This window comes from Gallinula chloropus (assembly GCF_964237585.1).
Source record: "Gallinula chloropus genome assembly, chromosome: 19".
Taxonomy (NCBI): Eukaryota; Metazoa; Chordata; class Aves; order Gruiformes; family Rallidae; genus Gallinula; species Gallinula chloropus.
The window spans coordinates 13,203,540-13,228,687 of NC_140104.1; the positions used below are offsets into that span (position 1 = coordinate 13,203,540).

Here is a 25,148-nt window from a genome sequence, read left to right on the forward strand (position 1 = left end):
TTCCTCTTTCTAGGCATGGGGCACTATTTAGGAGGAAAACACAGTAAGATTTCTCTGAATGAACTCAAGTGCAAGTCCCATGGATACTCCTCCTGCTTCACACACCTCTTTTTCCAGGATTTTCCTCAGCTCTGTGGCTGGTGTCCTGGTTGATGCTGGCTGAGTGCGCCATGAGGAGCAGGGTCTCTGGTCTCAGTATGGTGAGGAGTCAGCCCTGGCACTGGGGCTCTGGCTGCAGATGAGTTGGTTCATGTCTTGGAACCCACAACCCTGAGGGCAGAGGTTTTGCTTGGAGGAATAGGGCTTTCTCATAGGAAGGTGTCTGCAAGGGAAGGGCTGATATAGGTTTTCCTGAATTCTCCCACCCACAACATTTCTGGGTTTGGTTTCCTCTCATTTCCTTGCATTATCCCTGATGCCTGGAGATTTTCCTCCTGGCAGATGTTTCCCTGTCACATGGCTTTTTCCTGTCATCTCTCACAAACCCCATCACAAGCTCTGTGGACTCACCTTGGCCCTAAAAATACTTGTCTTGGTTGAGAGTACTGGATGAGTGCATGTTCTTGTTGGCACATGGTAAAGGGCAGGTCAGAGCATCTCTGATGAATCCGGTCATTGTCATGCAGCTGCTGTCCATGGGAAGAGAAGTAGCTGAAGGCACTTGAGGAGGCTCTTGGTAGACCCAGTGATCACTCAAAGTGAGGATTCAGAAGCCTCAATGACTTGTTCACACTGGAGAGCTCCTTTTCATATCTCCTGTCCCATTGTCCAGCAGTAGGAAAAGGAGAAGTCAGACTCAGGAAATGTACTCATCTTTATATTAATTTGTGCCTTGACCTTCCCCTTGAAGCACCTCCTCAAAAATGTCCTTGGGTGATGTAAATGTGTGAACAGCTCTGACCCATGCAGCGCCCTCTGAACAGCAAAGAATCTGCCCTGCTGAGGGTTGGTCCTTACACCCAGAACCTCTCCCCCAATACTGTTGCAGGTTCTCCAGGAAGCTGAGAGCTGAACCTAGCAGGCATCAGAGTCCTTTCCCCAGGACAAAGCCCCCCAGGCCACAGGAAAGCTGCTCAGGAAAGTGCTGAGATCTCCGGGGGTACACCTGGCTACCCCTGCAGCCTACCCCGGGAGAAAGAACGGGTCATATCCTTGGTCCCTCTAATAGTGAAGCAGCAAATCCTTGCTCCGGAGCTTGTCCTTCTGCTCTACACCAGCCGTTGGATGTGCCAGCTCTGGGACATCCCTTCAGGATTCTCTTGTGCGTTGCCCTACACACAGAGACATAACATGTCCACAGCCATGGAGATTTCTCTGTGAGCTCTGGGCATCCTCCCACCCAGATTGCTTTTAACCTCTCTCTGTCTGCCTTGGAGCCTGCAGGCAGTGCCCTCAGCCCTGCTGCGCTTTGCAGAGGAGCTGCTCCTGGCCAGAGCTGTCTCTCTTCAGCACTGCCTGCTTGCCAGGAGCTCCCTCCACCCCAGGAGCCCAGCCCAGCTCAGCAGCAGCAGACCAGCCCAAGGCACCACTTTCTCTGCCCGCTCTGGGCTCACTGCAGATGTCTCATGGGCTGGCAGCTCCTGAAAGGCACCAGGGTCACCCCTGGGGAACATGCTGCAACATCGCCTGATGTAATAACTCACAGTGGAGAGAGACTGATTCTGGCAGCATGGCTTGTCTTTCCAGAGGGAAGTTCTCTATGGAAGGTGTGAGTTTCCTTCTGGACACTGATATTCTTTATCCATAAAAAAGACAACACACAGATAGGGTCAGGGAGAGGTCTGCTTCCCTTGTGCAGAGCAGGGATTCAGCAGAGGCAATGCAGGCATCTCATCCTGACCAAGAAGCCCTTGGGTTGAAGCAAGTTTCAGCTCTCCACTTTGACCTCAGACCAAGAGGAGCTGGGAATCCTCCTGGTTGGCTCCAGGTGTGCACAAAAGAGTTACCAATGAGTGAGGCCCTGCTCTGAGACCTTTACCTTTATTCAGCAGGGACTCAGGTGGTCACATACAGATACTTTGTGATGACCGAGGTATCAGGGGTGGTCCATGACACTATCCAGTGTTTACAAGGTATGATGGAAAGTCTCTGAGAAATACACCGCCTTCCTGAGCATCAGCTGAGGGCGAGAGGGAAAGGAGGATATCCTTGGCCACCCACAGTAAACCCAGACTTTTAGGGCACCTGAATGTGCTTTGTGAAACTTCTTCCTGAGATGATAAAACCAAGGAGTGCCCCAGGTCTCTCTCTCTCTCTCTCTCTCTCTCTCTCTCTCTAGTGTATTCAGGAAGCTCAGCCACTATAAAGATAATGCACATCCACATCTCCGTACTGAAGACTTTTGTGTCAGAGCTCTCATTTTTATGCCATTAAATAATTAACAAAAAAAACCTTTCTAGTACCATGACAGGTGCCTGGGTGCTCTAGACAACTCCATTCAGTGGGCAAACACAGCACCAAACCTCCAGGAAAGCCTAGAGCTGGTGTGGGGCAGACAGCCCAGGGTGTCCCAGAGGGGTCTGGTGACCTGAGTGAAAACACCATGACACAGATGCAAGGTCCATGCCATCTACACTGAGGGTGATGTGAGGCTGGGAGGCAGGTGATGCCAGGATGCCCTTCCTTGTACCTGTGTTTGCAGCCCTTGACTGTTCTCCTCACTCTGAACCTTGGCTCATGAACTTGGTGCCAAGAAGAAAGAAGTTGATAAGAACAGAATCAGAATTATCTAATGGTTTTGGTTGGAAACAATTCTTTGAAGATCACCCAGTCCAACCCCTCAGCCATGGTCAGGGACACTATCCACTAGACTTGATGTCTCAAAGCCTGTCATAGGGGTTCAAACCAGGGAGATTCAAACTGGACCCCCTTGCTTTCTAAACTCCTTCTTAGAGAGGAGTCTGGTTGTGGCTGGATCTAATCCTTCTCTCAGACCTGCCTTTCCCATCCTAGCATAGAATTAACCTTTTCTACCCACCCCAGGGGCAAGATTTACCCTTGCTTAACTCATTTATTCTAATAACCACACCAGTGAGGTTAGCTTCTGTACTCCTGTGTGGTGCTCAGGAGTAACAACAGGAGGTCCAAGCAAAGCACAACTGCCTTGATGAGAGGGAAGAATGCTGCCAATCAATGTGATTGATAAAGCACTCCAACTTCATTGCAAGCACACACTTCCTTTTATACTATTCCTTCCACGGGTTATACTTGTTGTATTCTAATTGGCTCTTAACTAAAGGTTACATTTACACACTCTACCCATCTTGCAGCCTGGGGATCATGTCTCTTTCTCAGTCCCAGGAGCACTGAATCCTTATCACACCTCCTGCTCCCACATCCCGTGGCCTTGCTGCATGATACAGAAGAGTATGCTGACCGATTGTTGACCCTTCTGTTCTCACCAAGACGGCGTGGGGCCTGGTCTTACTAAGCTACACAGATGACTGCTTGAACAGCTGCTCCATAGGCTTATGGCCTTGCTTCTCAAGCCATTCTGCAACAAAGATACGTTGCTACAAGTCTCCTTCTCTGAAGACATTCAAAACCCACCCGGATGCATTCTTGTGTGATTCAGTCTAGGTGATCCTGCTCTGGCAGGGGAGGTTGGACTAGATGATCTTCTGAGATCCCTTCTAACTCCTAACACTCTGCAATTCTATGATTCTGGGATTCCTACGCAAGGGAACCATCCTAAAGTCTCCTGACATCATTTTCAGGCTCTACCTGTGTCCACCTTAGCAAGTGCTAAATATCCAGGTACCGATTCAAATCAAAAGGTTTGAGTGCTGGTAGATGTTCCTGGCCTAAAACCTCCCCAGCTCCAGTACCCTTAGGACTCAGGCCTTTCAAAGACAACAGAATCATGCCAACAGTGCCTGATGTCATCTTCAGGCTCTATCAGCGTCCAGCTTTGAAACTGCAAAATGCCCAGCAATAAAACCTCCAAAAGAAAATTGAGGGCTGAAAGATCTTCCTGCCCTGAAACATCACTAGGTAGCCCACTAGCTGCTCCAGTTCCATTTGGACTCAGGTGGGTCCTTATCAAGGGAATGGTTTTAAAAGCGCCTGATGCCATTCACAGGCTCTACCAGCGTCCGTCTTCTAAACAGCTAAACATTCAGCAATATCTCCCAAACAAAAAGTGAGAGGGCTGAAAAAAAGTTCCTTGGAATAAAACCTCCCCAGGTAGCCAACTAGCAGCCTTAGTAACCTTGGAGCTCAGGATTTTGCCCGCTTGGAGAACAGTCCTAAGAGTGCCCAATGTAATTTCTGGGCTCTACCATCGCCCTGGTCTGATCTCTGCCTCCTTAGCACACAAGAAGCCCCTGTAACCTCGAGGCTCAGGGCTCTCCTTTCCTAGGGAATGGTCCTAAGAGTGCATGATGTCATTTTCAGACTCTACCAGCATCCACCTTTGACCCTGCTCAACATCCAGCAATAGCTCCCAAACAACATTTGCAACAGCGTAATAATCTTCCTGGCTGGAAACCTCCCCCTGTAGCCCACTAGTACACCCAGTAGCCTTGGGGCTCATGGCTTTCAAAGATCACTGAATGGTCCTAACAGTGCCTGATGTCATTTTTGGGCTCTACCAGCATCCATCTTCAAAACTGATAAATGTCCCATGAAAACTCCCTAAAGACATGTGCAAGAGCTGAAGGATGTTCCTGGTCAGAAACATTCCCAGGTAGCCCACTATCAGCCCTTGAAACCTTAGGATCAGGGCATTGCTAGCCACAGGAATGGTCCTCACAGGGATCATTTTTGTGCTCTACCAGTCTCCAATTTCAAAACTCCTGAACCTATAGCAATATCTCCCAAACAAAAGGTGACGAGATGAAAGGTATTCCTGACCTAAAACCTCCCCAGTAGCCCAGTAGCAGCACCAGTAACCTTGGGGATCAGGGCTTTACTTTGCAAGGGAACAGTCCTAACAGTGTCTGTGTCATTGTCAGGTTATACTCTCGTCCAACTTGGTGGCCCTGCCCTGGACTCTTTCAAGGAGTTCTCTGTCCTTCTTGAACTGAAGGGCCCAGGACTGCACATAACATTCCAGGTGCGGTCTCATGGTGGCAGTTTCTACTTAGTAGGGCTTTTAGTTGTTTGTTTTTTTTTTTTTTTCCTTCTAGATTGTCTAAGCTATAATAACATGGTGCATGTTCATCCCATTCCTAATTCAGTATCTCCTGGTTTTCTGTGACCAAGACATTTTTTAATGATGAGCTGTGCTCTCTTTGCATCGTGTGTCCCTTCAAATGTGCACAAATCTGTTTTTCTTTTATTTCTCCTGACATTTATAAAAATTTACAAGCACCTGACTCACTCGTCTACTTATCTGGAATGGCAATGCTTTCCCACCATGCCAGGTACTGCACCTAATATAAGAGACTGACCCCAACCTCTCTACATCCTCCTTGCTGGTGGTTATAGAGAGCTACAAGGTCTTCCCCGAGTCTCCTTCTCTCAAGACTAAAAAGCCCCAATTTCCTCAGCCACTCCTTGTGCTCCAAACCTTTCACCAGATTCGTTGCCCTTCTCTGGACATGCTCCAGCATCTGAAGTTCATTCTTGTAGTGAGGGGCCCAAAAGTGGACACAGTACTCAAGGTGTGGCCTCACCAGACATGAATATGATGGAACAATCACTTCCATTCTCCTGCTAGTCAGACCATTCCTGATCCAGACTCTTGGCCTTCTTGGTCACCTGGGCACACTGCTGGCTCATGTTCAGCCAGGTCCTTTTCCTCCAGGGAACTCTCCAGCCACTCTGCCCCTGGCCTGTAGTGTTGCCTGGGTTTGTTGTGACCAAAGTGAAGGACTCAGCACTTCCCCTTGTTGAACCCCATAAAACTTCCTTCTGCCCATCCATCCAGCCTGTCCAGGTTGCTCTGCAGAGCCTTCCTGCCTACCAGAAGGTCAACATTCCCACACAATTTGGTGTCATCTGCCAACTTACTGAGGGTTCACTTGATCCCCTCATCCACATCATTGATAAAGATGTCAAAGAGTCCCAGCACTTAGCCCTGGGGAACACCACTTGTGACCTGCCACCAGCTGTATTTGACTCCATTCACCACATCACTTTGGGCCCAGCCCTCAGGAAGTTTCTCACCCAGATATGAGTATACCCATCTAATCCATGAGCAGCTAGCTTCTCCAGCAGGATGCTGTGGGAGACAGAGTCAAGGTAGACAGTCCAGGTAGACCACATCCACAGCCTTCCCATCATCCACTAAGCAGGTCTCCTTGTCATAGAAGGAGATCAGGTTGGTCAAGCACGATCTGCCTTTGCTAAACCCCTGGTGACTGGGCCTGAGTTCCTGCAAGTGTTGCATGATGACACTCAAGATGATTTGTTAATCCACCTTACCCAGCACCTAGGTCAGGCTGACAGGCCTGTAGTTCCCCAGGACCTCCTTCTGACCCTTCTTGTAGATGGGTGTCACATGTACCAGCTTCCAGTCAGGCGGAACCACCGCGGTCAGACAGGCATGTAGGTAAATAAAGGAAAGTGGCTTGGAGAGCACTTCCACCAGCTCCCTCAGGACACTCAGGCGTATCCCCTCCGGAGCCATTGACTTGTGTGGATCTAAGTGGCTGAGCAGGTCACTTACCAATTCTCCTGGGATTCTGGGGGCTTTGGACCCTTCCATCCCCATCTTTCCTCTCAGGGGTCTGGGTATCAGAAGAGAAAGTGGTCTCACTACTAAAGTCTGAGGGAAACAAAGACATTAGCACATCAGACTTTTCTTTGTCCTACATCACAGTGGTTCTCCCCACGTCCAATAAAGGTGGGAGATTCTCCCTGGTTCTCCTTTTGTTAGTAACGTATTTATAAAACTAATAACAACAGGAGGGACAGGGAGAATCTCCCACCTTTATTATAGGTCACAAACAAAAGTTAAGAGGGCTGAAAAAGTTTACTGAAACCTTCCATGGAACGTCACAAACCAAACCAGTTACCTTGGGGGTCAGGGCTTCGATAGCCAAAATAACAGTCCTATCTGCAACCTGGGGTCTCAGGGCTCTCATAACGATCCCAACAGTGTCTGACTTCATTTTCCAGCTCTACCAGCATCCACCTTCGAAATGTCAAAACACCCATCAATAGCTCCCAAAAAAATGGGGCAACGGAGGAAAGATGTTCCTGTTTTTAAACCTCCCTATGCAGATTACAAGAGGTCCCAGTCATCTTGGCACTCAGGGCTTTTGTAGCCCAGAGAACGGTCCTAACATGATGACGTCATTTTCAGGCTCTTTCAGGATCGAATTTTGAAACTTCCAAATATCCATCAACAGCTCGCAAAGGAAAGGTGTGAGGGCAGAAAGATGTTCCTGGCCTGAAACCTCCCTTGGTAGCCTAATAACCACCAGGAACCTTGAAACTCAGGGCATTTCCTAGGCATGAGAACGATCCTGATGTCATTTTTGGCTCTACCTGCACACACTTTCCAACTCCTAAACGTACAGCAATAGATCCTTAACAAAAGCTTTGAAGGATGAAAGATGTTCCTGGCCTGAAACCTCCCCAGGTAGCCCATGAGCAGTCCCAATACCCTTAGGGCTCAGAGCTTTCATAGAGAACAGAATCGTCCTAACAGTGTCTGACATCATTTTCGAGCTCTACCATCATTCAGGTTAGAAACTGCAAAACATCAAGCAATAAATCCCCTAAAAGAAAATTGAGAACAGAAAGATCTTCCTTCCCTGAAACTTCACTAGGTAGCCCTCTACCAGCTCCAGTTACACTCGGACTCAGGTCATTCCTTACAAAGGGAATGGTTGTAACAGTGCCTGATGTCATTTTCACTGGTGTCCAAATTCTAAAGTGCTAAACGTCCAGCAATATCTCCCAAAGAAAAAGTGAGAGGGCTGAAAAAAGTTCCTTGGAATGAAACTTCCCCAGGTAGCCAACTAGCAGCTCCAGTAACCTTGTGGCTCAGGATTTTGCCTGCTAGGAGAACAGTCCTAAGAGTGCCTGATGTCATTTTCAGACTCTACCAGCATCCACCTGTGACCCTTCTCAACATCCATCAATAGGTCCAAAACAATAGTTGTGAGGACCTAGTAATCTTCCTGGACTGAAACCTGCCCAGGTAGCCCACTAGCAATCCCAGTAGCCGTGGGGCTCATGGCTTTCAAAGACAACAGGATTGTCTTAACAGTGCCTGATGTCATTTTGCAGCTCTACCAGCATCCAGCTTCCAAACTGCAAAACCTCCAGCAAAAAATCCCCCCCCCCCCCCAAAAATATTCGAGGACTGAAAGATATTTCTGCCTTGAAACCTCAGTAAGTAGCCCACTAGGAGCTCCAGTAACCTTGAGACTCTGGTCGGTCCTTACCAAGGTAAGGTCCTAACAGTGCCTGACATCATTTTTGGGCTCTACCAGTGTCCATCTTTGAAACAGCTAAACGTCCAGTGATAGCTCACAAATAAAAGGCTCAAAAGGTGACTGAAGTTCCTGGCCTGAAACCTGCCTAGGTAGCCCACTAGCAGCCCCAGTACCCTCAGAGATCAGGGCTTTTCTTGTCAAGGGAACGTTCATAACACAGCCTGTCGTTATTTCCTCGCTTTAACAGTCCACCTTCAGAAGCGCTGAATGTCTAGCAATAGCTGCCAATCAAAAAGTACAAGGGCCTAAAGATCTTGTTGGGCAGAAACCTCCCCAGGTAGCCCAAAAGATGCCCCAATAACCTTGGTGCTAAGGCTTTTATGGACAGTGGAATGGTCATAAAAATGCAAGGCATCAGTATTTAACTCTACCAGCTTCTAGTTTTGCAACTGCTATACATCCAGCAATGGCTCCCAAACAAAGGTTGGGAGGGTCTAGTAATCTTCCTGGCCTGAAACCGCCCAAAGTGGCACACTAGCAGGCCCAGTAACCTTGGGGCTCAGGGTTGTCATAGACAAGGGAAACATCCTGTCTGTGTCATTTTCTGGCTCTACCAGCGACCCACCTTTCAACATGCTGAATGTACAGCAATCCATTCCAAACAAAAGGTGTGAGCGATGAAAGACGTCTGTGGACTAAAACCTCTCAAGGTAGCCCAGTAGCATCCCCATTAACATGGGTATCAGGGCTTTCATCATGGGATTGGCTATAATTCTGCCTGACATCATTTTTGGATTTAAGAGTGCCCACCTTCAAAACTGCTAAATGTCCAGCAGAATAAACCAAACAAAAGGTGAGAGGGCTGAAAGATGTTCTTGGACTGAATCCTCCACAGGCATTGCACTAGGAGTACCATTAATCTTGGAGCTCAGGGCATTCCTGGCCACTAGAATGGTCCTAACAATGCTGGACATCATTTTCAGCCTCTACCTTCATCAACCTTTGAACATGCTAACCATCTAGCAATAGAGTCCCAGGTTCTTTAACACCTATTGCGGTCATTTTGTTAGAAGAACCACAATTTGGAGAGCCACCAGCAAGTGCACATGAACCATTAAAAAAATGGAGCTTCATTTAAACAGACTTTGACAAACTCTGGGATTTGATGAACAGGAACATGAAGAAAATTTCCAATCAGAAGAGGTGTTCTTTTCCTGACCATGTTCTGGCTGGGGTGAAGTTAATTTTAATGTTGTTTGTGTCTATAGATCTGAGGTTTGTATTTGTAAGCAAAAAAGTCTAAATAAACATGTGTGCTCCCTGCTGAGCAGGGCTTGCACAGCATCAAGGGCTTTTGTCTAATTCTGCTCCAGAAATGAGTCACCTGGGAGTGCACAAGTGCCTGGAAGGGAACAGAACAGGCCCAGCTGACCATAACTGACCAAAGGGATCATCTGTATGACTACAGGAGTGAGCCCAATGTTGTGTTGTACTTGTTGTCTACAAAGCTGTCCTGATTTCCACCAGGAGAGAGTTAATGCTCAGATGACAACTGAGGCTGATGGGGGGAGGATCATACAGATCTAGAACATGTGGTTTTGGGGACTGTCCAGATTAGGAATAGCTCTGAGCTATACAGCCTGAGCTGTGCTGTTTGGAGAGAACCTGCATTGTGCATCACCAGTTTTGTATATTTTCCTACAAATTCCTACTGTTGTTTCTCTCTCTCTGGTCTCCCAATCAACTGTCCTTATCCCAACCCATGAGGTTTTTTCAGTTTTTTCCTCCCTTCACCCCACCCCAAACCACCCCTAAACCCCCCACACCTTACACACACTCTTAAAGAGATAGTGGCATGTGTGGTACTCAGATCTTGGCTGGGGTGAAACCATGACAAAAGTTTCCAGCACAACACCCACACATCAAGGCAGCTCAGACATGACTAGATAGAGAACTGGCCACAAGGAGAAGAATTTGGGCATTGTAGGGGATGCCATAGCAGTCAGAGGTGCTGAACAGGAATCTGGCCATGAGCACATTGTCCTGCACTGGGAGGAGTGTGGCCACACAGACAAGGACCCTTCTTGTCCATGTGGACTCAGCATTGGTGAGGCCACCTCTGGAGCAGTCAGTCCCAGTGTGGGGCTCCCTGGTCTGGTAGAAGAGTAAAGAAAACTTGTGAGGACAGAGAAAGTCTGCCAAGAAATACTTAGGGGTCTTGTGTGGAGAGGCTGAGGGACCCAGATATCTTTAGACTGGGGAAGGAGAGACTAAGGGAAGCCCTCTTTGTGCTACAGGGTAAGAATATAAGAAAGGAAGTCCTCTGATACTGCAGTTTTGAAGGTCAGAGTGGTCATGAGGATAAAGAAATGTCACTCTGAGGGCAGTGCTGTGGTGCAAAAAGTCACTAAGTGGAAGTGTAGATGAGCTGGTGGCTTTGTGTCTGTGGGAACAGGCGTTTAAAAGGAAGAGACAGCAGTACAGGCAGGGACATCATGGGGTGACAGTGAGATGGGAAAGGGGATGGTTTCCTGCAGCCTGCAGGAAAACAGACAAAGGCATGAGACAGTGTGGGATGACCTGTCCTGCAGATGGCCAAGGGTGCTGCCCAGGCTGAAAGGGCCTGATAGAAACAATCTGTTTGTCTCCTTGGCTATGGCTGATGGCCCTGCCACAGAGGCCTCAGAGGATGCACCATTGTCCTCATGGCCATGGAGCATCATGGCCTGCTTGCACCCACCCCAGGGGAGGCCACCATGTGTCATACCCCTGTCTTCCCTTGGCATCAAATTCTTCAAATGCTAAGGAAAAGCCCTGAGACACAGGTGAAGGTCAGGATCTCCCTGCCCAGGGGCTGGGGGTCAGCACTTGGCATTTCTGCTTCATCAGACCAAGCCAGGGTGTCCTCAGCATCAGAGCTGCCTGTGTTTTGCCTGTGTTTGTCCTCATGGCCTCCAGTTGTCTGCTCTAAGGAGCCCATGGGGAGGCTTTGTCAGTAATGGCTGCCAGTGGGGCCTGTTAGGGCTTCAAGGTACTTTGGGCATTACTCCTGACTTGGACTTCTTGAGAGGATTCATCGCTCTCATCTTGGTATCTGAGGTCTCTGGACTCAGAAGAAAAGACACCATGGGGCTCATTAATCATATAGAAAGCCCTTACAAGCATGGCTATTCATGTAATTGTCTCTAAAATAAATAGAACTTGTGTAACTAATTGGAGAGGTTTTATTTGAGTGATGAAAATTTCAAAGGAGTTTCACAATGAAGGATTTTTTAATAGGAAAAAAATGATTCTGTCATATCTCCGATCAGGGAAGAAAGTTCAGCAGCATGCTGCAATGGGGGCTGGGGCAGAGGTCTGGACAGGCAGGAAAAGCAGTCTCTGGGGATCCAACCCTGTCTGGAGAACCTTGCTCTTCCCAAAGCCCAGCAGTTCCCTCACTGGCCTCCTGGGACTCCCAACTCTTTTCCTGGCATCATCTGTGCTCACATGCACAGACAGATTTCTCTGACAACAAACAGCAGTTAAACATGACACAGTTTAATACCCATGAAATCTCTCCCCTCAGCTGTCTGCTATGGCCAAGCAGCGTGTGAAGGGGGTCAGCTTTCAGAGGAGATTCTCTCCCAGAACAGTTTGAATCAGATACATAGAAAGGTCACTTATCAACACACTGACCTTCTGACACAACAGTTCATTGGAATTCTGAAAGATGAGATGTTTTCCAACTCTCTGAAGCTCAAAGGAAGAACCAGAGAGCTGAGCGGCATCTGAATGTCCAAAGAGCAAGCAGAGGTGGAAACCTGTGATCAAAGTGAAGTTCATACGTCCCACTAGTCTGCTGAAAAAATGCCTTTAGGCATGGCTGTGTCATCAGAAGAGGTGGAAACACCTGAATGATGAGGGAGCCAAAAAAGTCAGACTGGTGGTGATGCAGGTACAGGGGAAGTGGAGTGTTTCTTCTGCTGCCATGTCTGAGTCAAACAAGACTAGAAGATGCTGCATGAGGAATGGGATGAACGTATTACATCAGAGAAAAAATAGAAGGAAAAAGCCCCACAGCACCTAAAAGTCCCTACTAAATACAGACTGGTCCTAATGTGAGTTCCATGACCAGCGATATGCAGAGGAAGATGAGCAGTTTGTTGCTGCTTAGAAACATCCAGACATCAGTTTCCACACAGCATCCTTGAGCTCCTGGCTCCTCATGCTGTAGATGAGGAGGTTCACTGCTGGTGGAACCACTGAGTAAATAAACGCCAATACCAGCTCCAAAAATAAGGGGGAGATGGATGGGGGCTTCACATAGGCAAACACACCAGTGCTGACAAACAGGGAGACCATGGCCAGGTGAGGGAGGCAGGTGGAAAAGGCTTTGTGCCGTCCCTGCTCCGAGGGGATCCTCAGCACAGCCCTGAAGATCTGCACATAGGACACCACAATGAACACAAAACACCCAAAAAATAAGCAGGCAGTGACCACAATAACCCCAGTTTCCCTGAGGTAGGCATCTGAGCAGGAGAGCTTGAGGATCTGGGGGATTTCACAGAAGAACTGCTCAACAGCATTGCCCTTGCACAGGGGCAGTGAAAATGTATTGGCTGTGTGCAGCACAGCATTGAGAAACCCAGTGGCCCAGGCAGCTGCTGCCATGTGGACACAAGCTCTGCTGCCCAGGAGGGTCCCGTAGTGCAGGGGGTGGCAGATGGCAACGTAGCGGTCATAGGCCATGACAGTGAGAAGACAGAACTCTGTGAAGATCAAAAATAAATAGAAAAATACCTGAGCCACACATCCTGTGTAGGAAATGGCCCTGGTGTCCCACAAGGAATTGGCCATGGATTTGGGAACAGTGGTGGAGATGCAGCCAAGGTCTGTAACAGAGAGGTTGAGGAGGAAGAAGTACATGGGGGCGTGGAGGTGGTGGTCACAGGCTATGGTGATGATGATGAGGCCATTGCCCAGGAGAGCAGCCAGGTAGATGCCCAGGAAGAGGCAGAAGTGCAGGAGCTGCAGCTCCGGTGTGTCTGCAAAGGGAAGGAGGAGGAACTGGCTGATGGAGCTGCTGTTGGACATCTGCTGCCATCATGTGTGGAGACCTGTCCAAGGAGGAAAAGGCACAGCGAGAAGTTAGGGAACTCTTCTTTAAGGAAAAGCTCTTTGAATTCTCTTTGACTCTCTGTATCCTGGAAGACATTTGGCAGGTCACTTTTGGGAGGTGTGCTTTGTGCTGGCTTGAGTGTGCTGGGAGGAGGCTCAGCTATAAGCTCTCAAGAGCTCCGTCCTGCCTGGCAGAAGTCAGTAAATAGAAGGATGGTGTGATCTCAGACTAAATCCCCTGTGGATAGGAATGAGGTGAGGAGTGTTTCTTCTGTCAGGACTCCCTGACATTGATGCTGCAGTGCAGAATGGGGGGAGCTGCTCTGTTTATCAGCCCTGGTATCAGCTGCCCATTGCTGGAGGCTCTGTGATCACACCCTGATGTTCCCTGTTGAACATCAGTGTCTGCATTGGTGGGATATCAGGGAGTTACCGAATCCCCACTTCCATGGCATTTCTGGGAGCAGTTCCTTCTTTCTCCCTCCCTGACAATGTCTCTGCTGCCTGTCCCTGCAGCTGCTTCTGTCTGCCCATCTCCCCTGCTGCTCTGTGCTCATAGACCCCAGCCAACCTGCCCTGCACTCAGCTCTGCTCTGCAGAGCCCTCCTGTCATGAGGGCACTGCCCCAAGGAACCTCTGTGTGTGCAGGGCCCAGGAAATCCTTTGATCTGGATGTTCTTGAGGGGAAAAATTATTTCTAAGACACCACAGTCAGCACAGCCCACAGGAGAGGAAAAGTTAAAGCAAAGACTCTACCTACAGGAAAATGTTTCCTTGATATTGGTCTTCAAATTCTCTTTGGAATTTCTCAAGGATCAGCTGGAGCTGAGAGCAAAGCTGACCCAGGCAGCACTGTCTTACTGCAGAAGAACATTACGCTGCTCTTCCCTTGGTCACTCCTTCATACCACAGGTCCTTCTCTATCCCTGTGGAAAGCCCACCAGACAGCCCTACTGCTGACCCTGGCAGCAGCAGAGTCCCTGCCCCAGCACACAGCCCACGGGGTGCAGGGACCCTGCTCACAAGGACAGTCCTGGGCACCCCTGGGTGCACACGCTGCTTCACACCTCTGCAGCCATGCCCAGGAGAAGACAGCTGTCCTGCCCTCTCCCTCTGATGGGGCACAAGGGCATCCCTTCCAGGCAGCACTTTCTGGTCCTAGAGAGAACCTGTCCTCCTGACAGACCCCACACACTGCCCCATGTCCCAGCTTTGGGAGATCCCTCCAGGAACAGAACCTGCATTGGCCTGCACCCACAGACATACCAGGCAGAGTGCTGTGGAGATTTCTCCTCCAGTGAGCTCTCAGCATCCATCAGCTCTCTCAGCCTCACAGCTCTCCCCTCAGTGCCTACAGGCAGTGTCCCCAGCCCTGTGTGCTTGGCAGAGGAGCTGCTCCTGGGCAGAGCTGTCTCTTGTCAGGGCTGCTGGGTTGCCATGAGCTCCCTCCATTGCAGGAGTGAAGCCCAGCTCTCAGCAGGAGAAGACCAGTATTTCTATGTTCCCTCCTGGTGTCTCAGGCCTCATGGGGATCACTCCATGATCTCATCTCTGACGTTCCCTCCCTTGGCTGGGGAGCAATCCTTGTGTCCAGCAGAGTCATTTCTCCTGATCAAACCAGAGCAGGGCAGGACAATCACCTTTCCTTGTCTCCCATGAGACAGGACTCCCAGGCAGGGACAGGGAGAGTACTCATTCCCCCAGTGAAAGGAAGGGATTTAGGTGAGCATTTTGGCTTTTTTTTGTGTTTCACAAGACCAAAACTAGGAAAAGCTCTGCTCTGCAGCTGGGGGAAGTGGAAACCACAATGTATAAAATATAGGTATCAAAAAAGATAGACCCTCTGTTCAAAAGACAAACTGACATCTGGAGAGCTCCCATAAGAGTCCCATACAGCTAGAGGCACTCTCAACACGCAGGAAATAGGCCTCCCCAAAAGGACATTTATAATGTCTAATAGAACAGGGAGAGGCAGTCCTTGGGACTTCAATTAGAATGTTTAGCTCAGTGAGGAGTGCCCTAAGTTCTCACTGTCTTGTTCTCCTTGCAGAGGTCTTCTTGCAAAGAGACAGAAAATGTCCAAGGGCAGCTTCATTCCCCACTTCCTCCTGCTGGCCTTTGCAGACACACGGAAGCTGCTGTTGACCAGTTCTTCTCTGAAATCCCCCAGATCCTCAGCCTCACATGCTCTGATGCCTACTGCAGGGAGATTTGACTTCTTGTGTTTAGTACCTGTTTTGTTTTGGGGTGATTTGTGTGCTACCTGGGGAGGTTTAAGGCCAAGAACATCTTTTGGCCCTCCCACCCTTTGTTGGGAGCTTTTGCTGGACATTTAGTAGTTTCCTAGATGGCCACTCATCGTGCCTATTAATGACATCAGGGAGTGTTAGGACTGTTCCCTGAACAAGGAACACATTGAGCCCCATGGTTACTGGTGCTTCTCATCTGATCCCTGAGGAGGTTTCACGCCAAGAACATCTTTCAGCCCACACTCATTTTCTTTTGTGCTATTGGAGGACGTATAGAATATTTGAAGGCAGATGCTGGTATACCCTGAAAATGAAGTCAGCCACTGTTAGGACCATTCTCGTGCTAGGAGTGTCTTGATTCCAAAGTTACTAGGGCAGCTAGAGGGCTACCTGGGGATGTTTCTGACCACGGTCATCTTTCAGCTCTTGGACATTTCTTAAGGGAGTTATTGCAGGACTTTTAGCCGTTATGAAGATGGATACTTACACCACTTACACCCACTTACACCCCAGGAAAAGCACCAGGTGTCCAGCACCAGGTTTGTCCTTAGGAGCTGGATGGCCAAGGAGATGTCAAGATGCCAGGCAGCTGTGCCCTGTGCATGGCCACCACGGGCAGGGAGAGTGCCTGAGACCTGCTGGGCACAGGGATGCCTGGGGACCAGCACCCCAAAGGCCTTCCTCCAAAGGGTGCTGGGCCCAGGGGTGGCACTGGGGCTGCAGTGGGCGGTGCTTCAGTTAGTGAGGTTTGTATGGATGTGGGTTGGATCATTGGTGGGCAGTGCTAAAGTGGGAGGGGCTTCTCTGGGTGGAGCTGCGGTGGGCAGGGCTTCACATCAGGCATCACTGCCACCTCACTGTGCTGTCACCTGGTAAAACAGCAGTCACCATGTCCCCAGGCAGTATAAAAGGCAGCAGCCTGCCCTGTCCCACAGACAGAGCTGCCACAGGGACAGCTAGAAGACCTCCTAAGAGGGAGCCCTTAAGGAGCAGCTGGAATTCCCTGGCAGAGGTTGAGGGAGGCAGAACAAAAGCAGGAAGAATCTAATGGATCTACTTTGCTGTTGGCAAAGCCACCTTTAGAGCTCATCTGGTGGGTGGAAAACCTGCTTCAGGATATTACAGCCACCACTGATCCCTGCAGGTGCCAGAGGTGCTCAGGCCTTTTCCACTGGAGAGCCGTGGCCAGGGCAAGGGAATGCCTTCTGGAGAAGCACTGCAGACCTCACCATCCTCACCTGCTTTTGTCATCACTGGGTGCCATACTTCAGCAAACAGCCCATAGTACCACACACCACCTCTTTCTTTTGTGTGTGGTCTGTCCAGATCCTCATCTTTCATGTTTTAGATCTTCAAGAAACCGGGATGTCTCAGCCTCTGTTCTGGCTGCTGCTCTCTGCAGCGCTGGGACTTGCCTTTGCCAGGCTGCAAGGGGTGTTTTTACACAACCGAAGAGTGCATCAGCCTGCTCCTGTCTTCATGACAGTGAGCACTGGCTCTCAAAAGATGCAAAACAATAAAAGAAAATCCACTTTCCACTTGTGTCCTTTGTGTTCTGTGTCCTTGGAAGTGGTTTTGCAGCTGAAATACCCTTGGCACTTCAGGCTGATAAGATTGTTAGTCATGGTGAGTGCATGGGATAGGATAGGATAGGATAGGATAGGATAGGATAGGATAGGATAGGATAGGATGGGATGGGATGGGATGGGATGGGATGGGATGGGATGGGATGGGATGGGATGGGATGGGATGGGATGGGATGGGATGTAAGAGGATAATATGCTGTGTTCTGACTGACGAGCTCTGACCTGGGTCTGAGGGCTCCATGCAGGAGAGCAGCTCTCTGCAGTGCAGGTCCCAGGCCCAGCCAGGAGAAAGCAGCAGAGATGGGCACAGCTGCACCAGGGCTCAGTCAAGGACAGAAGCCCCCAGACTGAGCTGAGCCATGTTCCTGGAGCCCTTGGCAGGAGACAGTGTAGATGCAGGTCCCAAGGGAGGCCGGTTCCAGCCAGTGAGACCTACAAGACCCCCCAGGATCCTGATAGAAGTAGATTTTGAAAGGTTTCCAAGCCATAGAAAGAAAAATTTGGTCACTCAGTGACTGTAAATAATACTTCTGTGTACATCAGTGCCCCTATTTGATTCCTTGACATGTGGACTACAGGCTTCTTGAATGGTTATTCCATGCTCTTTGCACCAAGGAAAAGGAGTCATTCCCAAGGGAAGCAGTGGTGCCTGCAGATCCCTGTGACACCATCAACATCTAACTGAAGCTGGCAGCTTGGCTTCCTCTCTGCTTGCAGTTGAGTGGATGTTCACGCTGACTCAAACCAAGCTGGTGAGGTCGAAGAATACAGGCAGCCACAGTGGTGAGCACATTGCCTGTCCCTCAGAAATCAGTACCAATGATCCTCCCAGAGAGGAAAGGGGTGGCTTAAACCTGGAATTTCAGGCAAAAGGGAATGCACAATGCCTACCACTGTTGTATTGAACATCTCTGAAGTTTACACCGTCCTTAGAGAGACAGGGCTGAAGGGAAGTCAGAAAAATGCATCCTTCAGGTCCAATTCATTAAACCAAACCAAAATAGGTGCTAATTTAGTTAGCAGTGGATATGGATCTGCTACTAATGGATATAAATCTTCAGTTATTTTATTTGTAGCTCTGAGATCCTGTACATTTCAAATTGACACCTGTTAAGGTACCGCTCCTGTCTCCCCAAAAGGGAGGTAATGTATCTATGGCACTTTGTGCGCTTGGCTCGAGTACACAAACAGCATTCATGGCAGATCAGGCAGGCAGTAATTCCTGCTCCACACCCAGGCCTCCTGATATTATTTGACCCCATACTTCCTCCCATCTACGATTGATTTTTCACACTCTCTAAATTTCCACAAATTCCTAGTTTAAGCTGACCCGAATTAAAAACGTTATCCCAGTCAGACCAGGTCTCCCTGCATTCACCACACCAAAAATTGTTTCCAAATTGTACAGCCACCTCCTGCTTACACGTTAAACATTCAAATACAAACTGGTTTACATGGAAAATCTTCAGGCCCGTGTATAGAACACCAAGGAGCAAGAGTTGGCTCCAAACTTGCTGTATGTTTAACTCAATCACTCGCCACTCACACCAGAGTTAACTCATTTCACCTACACAAACAGTTCACCAAATCTAAATACTCGGTTCCTTATGACAGTATCCAAAGAAAATACCAATCAATCAATGCCCAGAGCAGCGACTCCCTGTGGGGAATCAAACCCTGGTCTCCCTCAAGACAGGCAGGAGTTCTCCCACTGAGCCACAGGGTACGCTGGTACAGAAGGGCGCAGCAAGTCTCCACGCTTACTTTGTACTGAAACATTCCCCATTCAAAGGGTGCCCCTCGTAACCAAACAATGGATGGTGCCATGGGGTGTTTTTAGAGCAGATGACAAAACTGGACACAACACACTCCAGCCACTATAGCAAGGAGGACCCAGACCGACCTCAGATTCCCATATGCAACGTTGCTACCACCTCTGGTGGGGACTCAAAACCCACCTTCCTGGGGCAAGCACCACTACTGTTTGCCTCGTATAGGATGTCTCCTCACACCTTACAGGTATCCCCTTCCCAAGTGTAACGTGCCTGGTCCACTGACGATGGTCCTTGTGTATTCCTGCATTGTTCTGGGTGAGCAGGGCAGTCCTACCAAGAAATCTCGGGGACGGACAGACACTGTGATTTATGACTGAACCCATAGCAGTGACCCACGCTGGGGCAGCTGGTGAAGAGCTGAAGCCCCGTGGGAAAGGACTCATCTTGGAGAAACCAACTTGCAAGGAACTGGCTGAAGCTCCCAATTCCCCAGTCCCTGCCCCTCCCTGTGCCATAATAGGGGGGAAGATGGGAATGAAATCAGGACTAGAGTGAAATCTGCTAAGAAGGGAGGGGTGAGAGAAGTGCTTTAAGATCTGGTTGCTCTTCTCATTATCCGACTCTGGTGTCACTGTGTATGTAGTGCAGTGTAATAAATTAGACAGTTTTCTTTCCTTCACTCTGTGTTGAGTCTGTTTTGCCGTGTCGTTGATTACAGGATGATCTCTCCCTGTCCTCATCTTGACCCCTGAGCCTCTCAATATCTAGTTTCTCCCCTGTCCTAATGAAAAGGGGAGTGATGGAGCAGCTTTGGTGGGTGTCTGGCCTCCAGCCAGGCCAAAACCATCACACCAACATCCTCAACATGCCCTGAGGTGACAGGTGGAGGGTCCATACCTATACCCCTTCCCTCCAATGGTACTGAGTCCCTTCACCCTTTGACACAGGCATCAGACATGTCACCATGGCATCAGAAATGTCACCACGGCATCAGACATTTCACCATGGCATCAGACACGTCACTGTGGCATCAGACGTGCTGTGGTGTCAGGCACAGCCGGGCCTCGGTGTGTCGCAAAGGAGCTGCGCGCCATTGGCTCTCCTGGCCCTGGGTGACGAATCACCAGCGCTGCCCTTTGTGACACCCCCCAGTGATGCGGCCGCGGCTCCTGCCCCGCAGTGCCTGGTAGGGCAGCGACAAGACAGGACAGGAGCGTGGAGCTGGCGAGGAGCCCCCGAGCTCAGTCCACATCTTTCCCTGCCTCCTCCCCTCCGTCCTGCCAAGGTGTTGTGTTTGCTGAGGCATCCCCTTCCCAACTCCTACCCCTTTTCTCTGTCCAATAGGATGGCAGAGAGACCACCCAGGCTCCCCAGAGAGGGCTGGGAAGAGAGCAGGGCTCTCCAGGAGAGCAGCTCTCCAGCGGAGATCTCCAAGCTGTACGTGTCCCAGCTGCTGCAGGCCAGTAAGTGACAGAGGGCAGGGCTCTGCCATCTCTTCTCTTTGCCTTCAGCCCCTCTCTACCAGCCTCCCCTGCTCCCCTTCTTTCCCAGGTCACGTATCCAGCTGGCAGAGGCTCCACAGCTCTGCTGCTGTGGTACAGATGGAGAAGGGTGCTGGCCAGGCTGAAAGGCCCTGATAGAGATGAGGTCTTTGTCTCCTTGGTTATGGCTCATATCCCTGCCACAGAGGCCTTAGAGGAAACACACTGTTCTCATGGCCATGGAGCATCATTACCTCTATGCAATCACCCAAGGGGAGTTCATCATGTGTCATAACCCTGTCCTTCCCTTGGCATCACACAAAGGAAGAGCCCTGAGACACAGGTGAGGATCAGGATCTCCCTGGCCAGGGGATGGGGGTCAGCACTTGGCATTTCTGCTTCATCAGACCAAGCCAGGGTGTCCTCAGCATCAGAGCTGCCTGCACTGTGCCTGTGTTTGTCCTCATGACCTCCAGTTGTCTGCTCTAAGGAGCCCCTGGGAAGGCTTTGTCAGTAATGGTTCCCAATGTGGCCTGTTAATGCTTCAAGGTACTTTGGGCATTACTCCTGACTTGAACTTCTTGAGAGGATTCTTCACTCTCATCTTGGTATCTGAGGTCTGTGGACTCAGAAGAAAAGGCACCATGGGGCTCATTAACACCCTTACAAGCATGTCTCTCTAACTCATTTTCATTTAAAAAAATCAGCCTTTTACCACTACTTAGATGTTAGTTAGGTCCTTAGTGATGAAGATTTCAAAGGAATTTCCCTGAAGGATCATTTTTTCACTCATGGGTGTTTTCTGTCATGGATCAGTTGATAGAAGTGACAGCAGCATTCTGTGATGGATATGGGTCTGCTAAGGAGATCTGGACAGGCAGGAAAAGCAGTCTCTTGAGATCCAACCCTGTCTGGAGAACCTTGCTCTTCCCCAAGCCCAGCAGTTCCCTCGCTGGCCTCCTGAGACTGCCAACTCTTTTCCTGGCATCATCTGTGCTCACAGGCACAGACAGAGTTCTCTGACAACAAACAGCAGTTAAACATGACGCAGTGTAATACCCATGAAATCTCTCTCCTCAGCTGTCTGCTACAGCCAAGCAGCATGTGAAGGGGGTCAGCTTTCAGAGGAGATTCTCTCCCAGAACAGTGCTTTTAATCAGATACATAGAAAGGTTGTCAACACACTGCACTTCTGACAGAACAGTCCATTAGACTTCTGAGGGATGGGACATTTTCTAACCCTCTGAAGCTGAAAGCAGAATCCAGAGACTTGAAAGGCATCTGAATGACCAAGAGCAAGCAGAAATGGAAACCAATGAGCAAAGTGAAGTGCAAACATCTGTCTAGTTTGCTGAAAAGATGTCCTTAGGCATGGCCACTGCAGCAGGAGAGGTGGAAACACTAATGCTAATGCAGGTACAGGGGAAGGTGAGTATTTCTTCTCCTGCCATTGGTACAATTCAATTATAAAATATTACAGTACAATTATAAAAAAGATGTGGTTTTTTATCATTTCAAAGGGACAAAAAAAATTAAAAATTGTGGCTGTTTGCAGGCAGATGTGATGCAAAAAGAGCAGAGCTGGTCATTACGCAGTGTTCGGGCCACACAAGACCAGGAGATACTGCATTACAACAGAGATGAATGTGCACCATGTTATACCTTAGAGACACTAGAAATAAGAAAAAACAAACCAATTACTAAAACCCCTATAAATACATAAAGGTACTAAAGTGACATACATGGCCAGTGGTACACAGAAGGAGATGAACAGTTTATTGCTGCTTAAAAACATACGGTGCTTAGTTTCCACATGGCATCCTTGAGCTCCTTGTTCCTCATGCTGTAGATGAGGGGGTTCACTGCTGGTGGAACCACCGAGTACAGAAATGTCACTATGAGGTCCAAAAAAGAGAAGGATATGGAGGGTGGCTTTAGGTAGGCAAATATGATTGTGCTGACAAACAGAGCGACCACAGCCAGGTGAGGGAGGCAGGTGGAAAAGGCTTTGTGCCGTCCCTGCTGCGAGGGGATCCTCAGCACAGCCCTGAAGATCTGCACAAAGGACACCACAATGAACACAAAACACCCAAAACCTAAACAGGCAGAAACCACAATGAGTCCAGTTTCCCTGAGGTAGGCATCTGAGCAGGAGAGCTTGAAGATCTGGGGGATTTCACAGAAGAACTGGTCAACAGCATTGCCCTTGCACAGGGGCAGTGAAAATGTATTGGCTGTCTGCAGCATAGCATTGAGAAACCCACTGGCCCAGGCAGCAGCTGCCATGTGGACACAAGCTCTGCTGCCCAGGACGGTCCCATAGTGCAGGGGGTGGCAGATGGCAACATAGCGGTCATAGGACATGACAGTGAGAAGACAGAACTCTGTGATGATCAAAAATACAAAGAAAAGGAGTTGAGCCACTCATCCTGTGTAGGAAATGGCCCTGGTGTCCCACAGGGAATTGGCCATGGATTTGGGAACAGTGGTAGAGATGCAGCCAAGGTCAGTAACAGAGAGATTGAGGAGGAAGAAGTACATGGGGGTGTGGAGGTGGTGGTCACAGGCTGTGGTGATGATGATGAGGCCATTCCCCAGGAGAGCAGCCAGGTAGATGCCCAGGAAGAGGCAGAAGTGCAGGAGCTGCAGCTCCCGTGTGTCTGCAAAGGGCAGGAGGAGGAACTGGCTGATGGAGCTGCTGTTGGACATCTGCTGCCATGAAGTGAGGAAACCTGTCCAAGGAGGAAAAGGCACAGTGAGAATTTAGGGAACTCTTCTTCAAGGAAAAATTCTTCCAATTCTTAGGGAATACCCTCAGATTTACTCTCTGTATTCAGTAAGATTTTTGGCAGGTTGCTTTCGGGAGGTCTGTTTTGTTCTGGCTTGACCAGGCCAGTGCTGAAAGGAGGGTCAGCTGTGGCTCTCAAGAACTCAGTCCTGCCTGGCAGCAGTCAGTAAACAGAAGGATGGTGTGATCTCAGACTAAATCCCCTGTGGATAGGAATGAGCTTTTCAGCAGTCACTCAAATTTCACCTGAAGGCAGAGCAGAGCTTTGGAGCTTGGGTTTTCTCCTCACTGCAACTGAGGAGTGTTTCTTGTGTCAGAACTCCCTGACCTTGCTACAGCAGTTCCAGTGAAACCTTCCCCTGAGTGCAGAGTGGGGAGAGCTGCTCTGTCTATCAGCCCTGGTCTCAGCTGCCCTGTGCTGGACTCTCTGGTGTTCCCTGTAGAAGAAACTGGACCCCACAGAGAGATGAGGAATCCAGTTCTCAGTCCTACAGATGGGGATCTTGAAGTGAGGGTCATCTCAGTGCCAGGACCTCCAATGGACATGCCCAGAGCCCCAGGTAACGGGGAGACGAAGGCAGCAAAGACAGGAGGGGAAACAGAGAAATGCTTTAGCCAGGCCTGGAAGACAGGAATGGACAGACAGGCACTCAGGGATTTGTCCTCAACATGGGTTGGGCTGCCAATGAGATGGCTCAGTCTGAAACCCTGGATTTCCAGGCACAGAGTCTGTGCTGGGTGGCAGAAACCCGGGGGTCTGTGTGGGAAAGTGTCTGCACAGCAGAGGATGTCTGGGAGGTACCAAATCCCCACTAGCACAGCATTTCTGGGAGCAGCTCCTCCCTCACAATGTCTCTGCTGCCTGGAGCTGTCCCTGCAGCTGATTCTCTTTGCCCATGTCACCTCCTGCTCTGTGTTCACAGACCTCAACCTACCTGCTCTGCACTCAGGTCAGCTCTGCAGACCCCTCCTGGCATCAGGGCACTGCTCCGGGGAACCTCTGTGTGTGCAGGGCTCAGGAGATGCTCTGACAAGTCCTAATGACAAATGGGTTTGTACTGCCTTCTGCAAAGTTGTCAAGAAAAGCTCAGCTCTCACTTCCCACCCAGTCCACAAGAGCAGGAAATTCAAAGCAAAGTCCCTTCACCCGGAGTGGAAAATGCATCCTTGGTGTTCTTGAAAAGTCCCTCAAAGTTGACATGGATGTGCTGGAGCTGGGAGCAATTCGTGATTTTGCAGCACCCTTTGCTACAGCAGAAGGACCCTACACTGTCCTTCCATGGGTCACACTTTCCACCCACAGCATCTTTCTTCAGCAATGCTGATGGAAGCCCACCAGGCAGGCTTAGTTCTGATCCTGGCAGCAGCAGTCTCTGCCCCAGCACACAGACCCCCAGGGCACAGGGACCCTGTTCACAAGGACAGCCCTGGGCACCCCTGGGTGCACACGCTGACTCACACCTCTGCAACCATGCCCAGGAGAAGACGCATGTCCCGTCCTGTCCCTCTGATGGGGAAGAGTGGTATCCCTTCCAGGCAGCACTTCCTGGATCCGTAGGGAACCTGTCCTCCTGACAGACCCCACACACTGTCCCATGTCCCAGCTTTAGGAGATCCCTCCAGGAACGGAACCTGCATTGCCCTGCACCCACAGACATACCAGGCAGAGTGCTGTTGGAGATTTCTCCTCCAGTGATCTCTCAGCATCCATCAGCTCTCTCAGCCTCACAGCTCTCCCCTCAGAGCCAACAGGCAGTGTCCCCAGCCCTGTGTGCTTGGCAGAGGAGCTGCTCCTGGCCAGAGCTGTCTCTTGTCAGGGCTGCTGGGTTACAATGG

General features: G+C 49.7%; 1 pseudogene across 1 annotated transcript; it reads right to left on the reverse strand.

Moving 5' to 3' along the window:
* Nucleotides 1-22,309: 22,309 nt before the first annotated feature.
* LOC311199226 (olfactory receptor 14A16-like) lies at nt 22,310-23,233 on the reverse strand (annotated as a pseudogene). The gene has a single exon. The product of its transcript is annotated as an olfactory receptor 14A16-like (transcript).
* Nucleotides 23,234-25,148: the final 1,915 nt, after the last annotated feature.